We start from the raw sequence: 9,632 nt of genomic DNA on the forward strand, positions 1-9,632 counted from the left end.
GTTTGTTCTTCCATCTGTTAATACCTTCTTCTGCTATTTCTTTTCATAGCATTTCATGATTTTCTTTATAGAGGTCCTTCACCTCTTTCGTTAGATATATTCCTAGGTATTTCATTTTCTTTGAAGCTACTGTGAAGGGGATTGTATCTTTAATTAGCTTCTCATCTTGGCTGTTCTTATCATATACAAAGGCTACTGACTTGTGGACATTGATTTTATATCCTGAGACATTACTGTATTTTTTGATCACTTCCAAGAGTCTTGCAGGTGAGTCCTTGGGGTTCTCTGAGTATAAGATAATATCAGCAGCAAAGAGGGAGAGTTTGACCTCCTCTGCTCCCATTTGGATGCCCTTTATTTCCTTCTCATCCTTGATTGTATTGGCTAGAACTTCCAGCACTATGTGGAATAGTAGTAGTGATAGGGGACAACCTTGTCTGGTTCCAGTTCTAAGTGGAAAAGATTTCAATTTTATTCCATTCTGCAAAATATTAGCTGTGAGTTTGTCCTAGACAGTCAATCACTTTAAGAAATGTATTGCCAATGCCTATATTCTTCAGTGTTCTAATTTTTAAAAGATGCTGGATTTTATCAAATGCTTTTTCTGCATCTATTGAGAGGATCATCTGGTTTTTTTTTTTTTTTTGCTTCTGTTGATACGTAGAATAATGTTTATAGACCTGCATATGTTAAACCAGCCTTGCATCCCTGGGGTAAAACTTACTTGATCATGATGTATGACTTTTTTGAAGAGAAGCTGTAGTCTATTGGGTAGGATTTTGTTGAGAATTTTTGCATCTATATTTATTAGTGAAAGTGGTCTGAAGTCCTTCTTTTTAGTTGGGTCTTTTCCTGGTTTGGGTATCAGGATGATGTTTGCTTCATAGAATGGGTTGGAGAAGATTCCTTCCTCATCATTTTCTTGGACCAGTTTCTACAGTATGGGAATCAGCTCTTCTTTGAAGGTTTGATAGAATTCTGGTGTGAAGCTATAGGACCAGGGAATTTTTTTTGTTCAGAGATTTTTTTATTGTTTCTCTGATCTCAGTGCTTGAGGTTGGTCTGTTCAAGAGATCTATTTCTTCCTGGATAAGTCTAGGGAGAGGGTGTGATTCCAAATATTGATCCATTTTCTTCACATTGTCAAATTTCTAAGCATAGTGTTTCCTGTAGTAGTCAGAGATAATTTCTTGTATCTCTGTGGTATCTGTTGTTATTTCCCCTTTGTCATTTCTGATTGAGGTTACTAGTGATTTTACTTTTTGTTTCTCGTTAGTCTTTCCAAAGGTTTATCTACTTTATTTATTTTTTCAAAAAACTACTTGTTCCATTAATTCTAAGATTGATTTTTTGTTTTCAATTTCATTAATCTCTGATTTGATTTTGGCTATTTCTTTTCTTCTGCTGGGTTTAGGCTTAGATTGGTCTTCTTTTTCCAATTCCATAAGATGGTTTGTGAGTTTGTTGATGTGCTCTTTTTTTACTTTTTCACATGCAGACATCTAAAGGGATAAATTTTCCTCTCAGAACTGCATTAGCTGTATCCCACAGATTTTGGTAGCTTGTGTCTTCATTGTTGTTTTGCTCAAGGAAGTTAATGATTTCCTCCTTTATCTCTTCCTGAACCCAACTATCATTCAGCAAAATGTTTAATTTCCATACCTTTTTGAGGGGCTGAACATTTTTGTTGGAGTTGAGTTCCACCTTTAATTCCTTGTGGTCTGAGAAAATAGAAGGTAAAATTTCAATTCTTTTGATTTTATTCAAGTTTGATTTGTGTCCTAGTATATGATCTATTTTGGAGAATGTCCCATTGGCCTATGAGAAGAAAGTATATTCTTTAGCTTTGGCATAGAGTGTTCTATATGTGTCTCTCAAGTACAGTAGTTCTAGGGCCATATTTAATTCCCTTGTATTTTTGTTTAGTTTCTGTTTAGAGGATCTGTCCAGCTCTGTAAGAAGAGTGTTAAAGTCCCCTTCTACTATGGTGTTATGGAGTATCATATTGCTCAGACCAATTAAGGTCTGTTTCAAGAATCTGGGAGGAAAAAAAAAAGAATCTAGAAGCATTAAAGTTGGGTGCATAAATATTCATAATTAAAATATCTTCTTATTGTATTTTTCCCTTGACCAATATGGAGTGTCCATATTTGTCTTTTTTTATTTTAGTTGCTTTAAATACACTTACATCTGAGAATAAAATTGCAAACCCTCTTTTCTTCTGAGTTTCATTTGCTTGAAAAATTGTCTTCCATCCTTTAACCCTGAGTTTTAATTTGTCCTTCAAGGTGAGGTGTGTCTCCTGCAGGCAGCAAATAGACAGCTTATGCTTTTATTTTTTAATCCTATCAGCCATTTTATGTCTTTATTGAATTCAGTGGGGAATTCAAGCCATTAACATTTACTGAGATAATAAGTATAGTGGAATTCTAGTTATCTTATTTTGTGAAAGTCCATTGCTTAGCTTTATCTTCACATCACTGCAGAAGCTAGGTTTTGTCCTTTAGTTTCTAGTTGTTTAGTTTGCTGGTGGTCCATTGTGATAGTCAGTGTATATAACGCATATAAGTAATACGTGTAGTGCTGATGTTGTGGCAACCTTCCTCAATGTTTGTGTATCAGTCAAATATTTGATTTCTCCATCAATTTTAAAATATAGCTTATCAGGATATAATATTCTGGGATGAAAATTGTTTTGTTTAAGTACGTTAAAAATAGATGATCATTGTCTTCTGGCTTTAAAAGTTTCATTTAAGAAGTCCGCAGACACCCTAATGGATTTGCCCATGTAGATAAATTGGTGCTTACTTCTGGCAGATTGCAAAATCATCTCTTTTGTCTTGAGTTTGGACAGGTTTGTGATAATATGTCTTGGAGAAGCTTGATTTGAGTTGAGGCAACCTGGGGTCTGATATCCCTCTGAAAGGAGTGTCAGAATCTTTGGGGATATTTGGGAAATTTTCATTTATAATATGCTCTAGTATGGCTTCCATTCCTCTGGGGCATTCTTCTTCCCCTTCTTCAATACCTATAACTTGTATGTTTGAATACTTCATAAAGTCCCATAATTCTGTCAGTGCACATTCTTTCTCTCTCTTTTTTCTGCCTCTTTAACTATCTGAGTTACCTCAAGAGCTTTTTCCTCTACCTCTGAGATTCCTTCTTCTGCATGATCTAGTTTGTTACTGATAGTTTTTACTGCAACCTAAGTTCACTGATTGACTGCTTCAATTCCTTCAGCTCCACTATATCCTTTCTATATTCTTAATATCATTCATCTCTTATTTGATTTTGCTTTTGAGTTTCCTTTTTGTTCTTTTCCACTTTCTCAGCAATTCCCCTTCTGTCATTTCTAACATTTCTTTATAGGTGGAATCTTCTGCAGTAGCTACCTCATGATCCCTGGGGAGGATTCCCTTGGTATGGTCTTCATGTTGCCAGGATTTTTCTGCTCTTTCTTCCTCATGAGTGTTTTCTTTTTGTCTGTTTCCTTGTTCTACTTTTCCTTTCACTGCCTCTTGCTCTTTAAGTTACCATGCCTCTCACCTAAGGTGTTAGTCTTTTTTGGTAAAAGGAAAAGAAAAGTGAAGAGGAAGAAGGGATAAAAGAGGAACAAAAGAGAGCATAAAGAAAAGAGAAAGGAAAGGGGGTGATTAAAAGGGAAGATTGGCAAAAAGAAGAGAGGGACATGGGAGTAATAGTGGTGTAAAGTAGGGTACTTTGGTCCACTTCCACAAATCTCAACCACTGGGGGTGGCTGGGTTGGGAGGATCCCATGATGTCTGCAACTCTTTGACAGACTGAGAAGACACAGGACCCTACCTCCAGGAAATAGAGAAGAAAAACAAAAATACTATAAATCAAACCAAAACAAACAAATAAATAAAAAACCTTAAGAAATAAAATTGGGAAAAAGAATAAATATCAGAGGGGAAAAAAGTACCAAATGCAAAGTCCTTAGTATATTTTTTAAGAGACAGAGTCTCACTTTGTCACCTTTGGTAGAGTGCCATGGCATCACAGCAACTGCCAGCTCTTGGGCTTAGGCGATTCTCTTGCTTTACCCTCCTGAGTAGCTGGGACTACAGGCACCCACCACAACACTCAGCTATTTTTTTGTTGTTGCAGTTTGGCCGGGGCCAGGTTTGAACTTGCCCACCCTCAGTATATGAGGCCAGTGCCCTAGTCACTGAGCCAGAGGCGCTGCCCTGAAGTCCTTAATTTTAAAGAAGGCAACAATGAAAAATATATTTACATGAAGAAAAAAAATAGTAAGAAAAATCTGGGGGGTAAAAAATTTTAAAAAGAAAAAAATTGTTTTGAAAATAAAAACAGACAAACTAACAATGACTTCAACAATAACAAAAGAAAAAGTAAAAACTAAGTATATATATATATGTGTGTGTGTGTGTGTGTGTGTGTGTATATATCTTGCTGAATATTGCCTGGACAACAGGTGGTCTTCTGGGATATGAGACTCTAATCACAATAGAGCTGTATAAGATGGAGACTGGAATCCTCTGCTCACTTCTTTGCCCTGAAACTCCACAACATTGGGATCCTGGATCTCTCCTCAGCCCACTTAATATACACACCTCGAGGCTCAGCACCTGTAGCTCAGCAGCTGGGGAACCAGACACATATACCAGAGCTTGCAGGTTCAAATCCAACCCGGGCCTGCCAAACAATAATGACGACTCCAACCAAAAAATAGATGGGCACCCATAGTCCCAGCTACTTGGGAGGCTGAGGAAGAAGAATCACTTAAGCCCAGGAGCTTGAGGTTGCTGTGAACTATGACACCACAGCACTCTAACCAGGGTGGCATAGTAAGACTGTCTCAAGGGAAAAAAAAAATTATATACATCTCGACCTTTCCAAACTGGGTCCCCTGGCTAAGCAGTGCCTATCCCAGAAAATGTTGTGTTGCTCAGATCTCTCCAGAGGAGTCTTCCCACTTGTCAGGCGTACTGGAGCGGCCTTGCTCTAAGACTTTGAGGGCAGAGCCTGCAAGGCAACTCTCCCACAATGGCTGCTCATGGCCTGAAGCCAAACAATGAAACCTCCGATTTGTTTTTTTGTTTGTTTCTTTGTTTTTTTTTTTTCATGAGCCAAACACCAGTTTATTCATTTGTAATGAGAATTAATTACCAAATAAGCTAGAACACTCACATCAGCTGGTTAGCAAATTTTCTCCCCATAACAGAGATTGATTATATGGGAAAATAATTACAATTATATTCATTGGAAAGCATGGAGTCAGAGCAAGGGGAGTTAGGTGACCATCTTAATGGATAATGACACAAACTGCAATGACCTGGTGCCTCTACCCCACTGCACAGGTGGACATGCCAAATCATCTTCTGGTCAACATTTCATCTGAGTCTAGACAGATTAACAACTCCCTATGTCTTTTTAATTGCTTCTTTTTCTATGTTCCAAGCATACCATCCTCTTATTAACAATTCCTTCTTCAGCTTTATCAAAGGATGATTAGTTCTACCTTCTTGGGTAGTATCAATCATGTAGCAGAGCTGCATCCCTAATGTTATGACCTTGATTGGATCTGGGGGCTCCCTAACTCTTTTAAACTTTTGACTACATTTTTGAGTAGGTTATATTTCATCCATTTCCTGTTGATTCTAATCAATTTCACTCTTGGATAAATTCACATAGCTATAAATCCTAAGGACACACTGTTGTTATTCTCTTTATGGTAAGTAATTAGTCATTCTAGTTGAAGTAGATGGTGTATGGTGGATAGTATCTCTATAACAAAATTTTGAAGTGTTAAATGGTTGCTAGCTAGTAGGCCATAAAGCATTATCCTAGCATCTCATTCATATGCTCAGTCTGGCTATTGCATTGTATCACACAGTATATAAGAGGTGTTTGATTGGCAGTATATCAACCAAGGGCCTCCAAAAGAAGGTGGTGAACTGACATTCACAGCATTGGATATCAAACTTTTCCAGAAGCTATGATGTTTGGAGTGAAGAAGGTAATGTTGCTGCAAAGGAAAGCTCTAAACAGAAAATAAGGTGATGTATCTTGGGAGAGAGCCTACAATGATGCATGTGGCCCTAAGATAAGAAAAGATAGATGATCAAGCCAAGTGAATGCTCTTATAGGCATTCCAGAACCATATTGGGGTAAGGAAAGTGACTGTAGGCCATTGAGTTAGTCCTTCTTTACAGACTTGATGGAGAAGGTGGTGCCTGTGACTCAAAGGAGTAGGGCGCTGGCCCCGTATGCTGGAGGTGGTGGTTTCAAACCCAGCCCCAGCCAAAAAAAAAAAACCAGACTTGATGGAGATAGATTAGGGTACCTCCAGGTAATGTGTCACTCTAAGTTCAAATAGATCTATCTGTTAAAGGATTTCATACGATCCAAGTAGAGATTTCTTGGCATAACTGGGTCTGTATATTTGGGTTTCTTTGTTGTGGAAGCATATGGAGTAATATAGATACGTAGTAAGCTATTTTCAAAGGAGACACACTGAGAATGCAAATTAAGATTGACACAGTGGTTAGAGAGGCACTGATGGCTGAAGAGATCTGTTTGTTGGTCCTAGAGAATGATAGTAGTAAGGTCCTAGCTGGGTTTAAGTACTGCCAAAGTTAGCACAATTCTCCAGAAATAAAGCCAAAAAAATAATGGCATTTCATGTTTTGAGAGGCCTTAATGTCTGCTAGGGAATGTGGCATTACTCATATTTCTTCAGGAGATACATTATGGGGACACATACATCATCAGCAAGAAGCAGGCAACAGAAAGCTGATAATTAATAGCAAACACCAATCACCACTGGGTATTCTTAACATTTTACTAAGTTGTGCCTTTCCAGAATAATACTATTTTTTCTCAGAAGCATTAGGAATCTATACACAGAGCTTCTGTGTGCCAAGAGTACAACACAAGCAATCAAAACCCCACTTCTTGAGTTTTGTTCACAGTTGGTGTTATTGTATTAATGTGGTGTTAATGTGTTAATGTGTTAATGTGCCCTGGGATTTTTCAGATAAGATGGTTCAGAAAGTTGTTTGCCATTCATTGTTTTTTAAGATCCCCAATTAGATGACAGCTCCCAGAGGTGGTCCATGCAGGTGGAGCTAAACAACAAAGAATGGTGATACTAGATGGTGACCACTTTGAGGCTGCTAGTGTCAGGGAGTACTGCAGCATCTAACTGTCAGCCTTCAGTGCAGATTTGCCTAGTTTCTCTGTCCAAGGCAGCAAGGACTTGCTACAGACACAATAACTATAATGGGACACTTTCCTCTATTCTTACTAAATATCTTTCAGAGGTCATTATCCTAGAACATTTTAACTTGGCCATGAGACATGCTGGAACCTCCAGTATGGTTGTTAGGGAATAGGGGTGTAAGCTGGAATTGGTAGGGCTTAGCTAAAAATTATACATGCCTGAAGGGTTGGCCCTCAAAGAAGTTCCAAACAGAGTGTTCAAATGGTCGTATGATCTGATTTGTTAATAGCCAAGAGGCTCAGCAGCGTTTGGGCAAGCAGTAGTCTTTAGATGGCAACAGAATACACACCTGGATAGGAGGATGACAGACTTGTGGTTCCAGGAAGTTGGTTTATGTTGAAGCTAAATCCAGGCAATGGGTAGAGCATAATCAGCCTCTAGAAGAATGTTAGCAGGATATGGGAATGCAATTAGAACTTCAGGCAAAGGTCCTAAACCAACAGGGAACTAGGATACAGACAAAATAGAGTGAGGTGAAAGGCTTTGACTTAATCCTAGGCACACAAGATATAGGACTAGGGCCAAAAAAACAGCATTCTGAATGCACTGCTAGGGTTGTTTTCATTGACTCAGAACAAAGTTTTGCCTGAAGGCTTTTGGTACTCTCAGGATATTGGTCTGTACTGCAGAAAGTTCCTGTGAATTATTCTCATCAATGGATAATATTTGGTAAAGTGTCAGTTGTCAATGAACAAGATCTGATTGCTTAAATTTCCTGATGTATATCAGTTCATGACTACCTATAAAGTGATATCACATTCCCCCATCTGTATTTTAAAAATGTCTGCAGGATATAAATTGATAAGGTGAGAAGAAAGATGGATATAAGTTTACAAAGTGACTTTCCTGGGATCTTCTTACTGGTAAGTTGTGTTATTTGTTCTTGTTGGGGTTCGAGAATGTTTGGCAAGTCAATCTCTTGTAAAGTGACTTTACGGGCTGCAGTAGAGGCACAACTGAATTTCTTGCTCGTGGGCTCGTTTGGCTGGGGTGAGAGGTGGCTGGCTTCGTTGCTGTATAGGCTCTTCTTTAGGTGGCAGACCTATGAGGCTGGAGAGGGCTTGGTGGTGGATCAGGGGATCCCACACTGTGAGCTAGTTCGCTGACTGTAGGAGCTCTGGTCTGTCACTCTGTTTCTTGTCCAATTGAATGCACTGAGTGATAAGGTCTGGGAGGTTTTCCATCATATCTGTGATATCCTTTTCACCCTGGATGGGGTCAATGAGTCCCTCTTGGAACTGACCACTCTGATTGGTTTCATGAGAGCTTAGATTTTGAGAAAAAAGCTGGAAAGTAGTCATCCCCTGTTAAAAGGAGTTATTCCCTTTGTCAACTTTAGTATTCATTAGAGGGTTCATTTATTATTTTGTGGAGTCACCAAATGATCTCCGGAACTCAAGAACAAAGTTCTCATATTGCTTCAGCAAAGTGCCTTGGTCAGGCCCAGACATGGCCCCAAAACTTCCTAATTGCTGAGATAGGTAGTCAAAAAAGAACTTGGCCTGGGCATCATCTGAGGGATTAGAGATCTGTAGAGCTGTCAAGTACATAGTCACCTGAGCAAGGAACCCTGAGAGACTGGCAGGGTCACCATGGAACTGGGTGAGATGCTCCAGTAAGCAGGGTACATTTATCACTGGGGTAGCCAGGGCAGGCATGACTTGGCCTCTCAGAGCAGGGCTCTTCTTGGTTGAATCCTGCACTTGCAGCTGTAGAGTCAGATTCTCTGCCTGATGAAAGGAAGGCTCAACCTGTAAGGTAGGTGGTGATTCCTTGTAGTTTTTCATTATATCTCCTAGAATTAGGTGAGATGAAGTAGAATTGAGTACTAGTATTGGAGACCAATGGACAAACAGTGGATTTTCTTGGTGCTCAAAGAAGCAGCATCATGAATAAGTTGCCAAAACTGTTAGCCCAGAAGGAGAGGCTATGGATGCTTAGGTGAATTGTAGAAATGCCAAAATTGATGTCCATTACTCAAGTTGCTTCTTCATGGAGAATGCCAGTATCATTAAAAAGTAAGAAAGATCACAAATCAACGAAATCTTCTGCTTCAGGAAACGGTTTCTCTCTTCCATGGCTGTGCTCTACTTGTGCAGCTCTGATAGATGACTCGGGGTAGGTCTCATTCTGTTCTTGGGTGCCAAACCACCTTAGAAGTCAAAGTCAATATCTGTAGGAGCAAGCATCTCCTGTTTCTTTGTTTTTTATTAAATTATAACTGTGTACATTAATGCATTTATGGAGTACAATGTGCTGATTTTATATACAATTTAGAATGCTTACATCAAACTGGTTAACATAGCCTTCACCTCACTTAATTGTTGTGTTAAGACATTTATACTCTACTCTTTTTTTTTTTTTT

This window comes from Otolemur garnettii, unplaced genomic scaffold (genome assembly GCF_000181295.1).
Source record: "Otolemur garnettii isolate 467f Iridium unplaced genomic scaffold, OtoGar3 scaffold00321, whole genome shotgun sequence".
Classification (NCBI taxonomy): domain Eukaryota; kingdom Metazoa; phylum Chordata; class Mammalia; order Primates; family Galagidae; genus Otolemur; species Otolemur garnettii.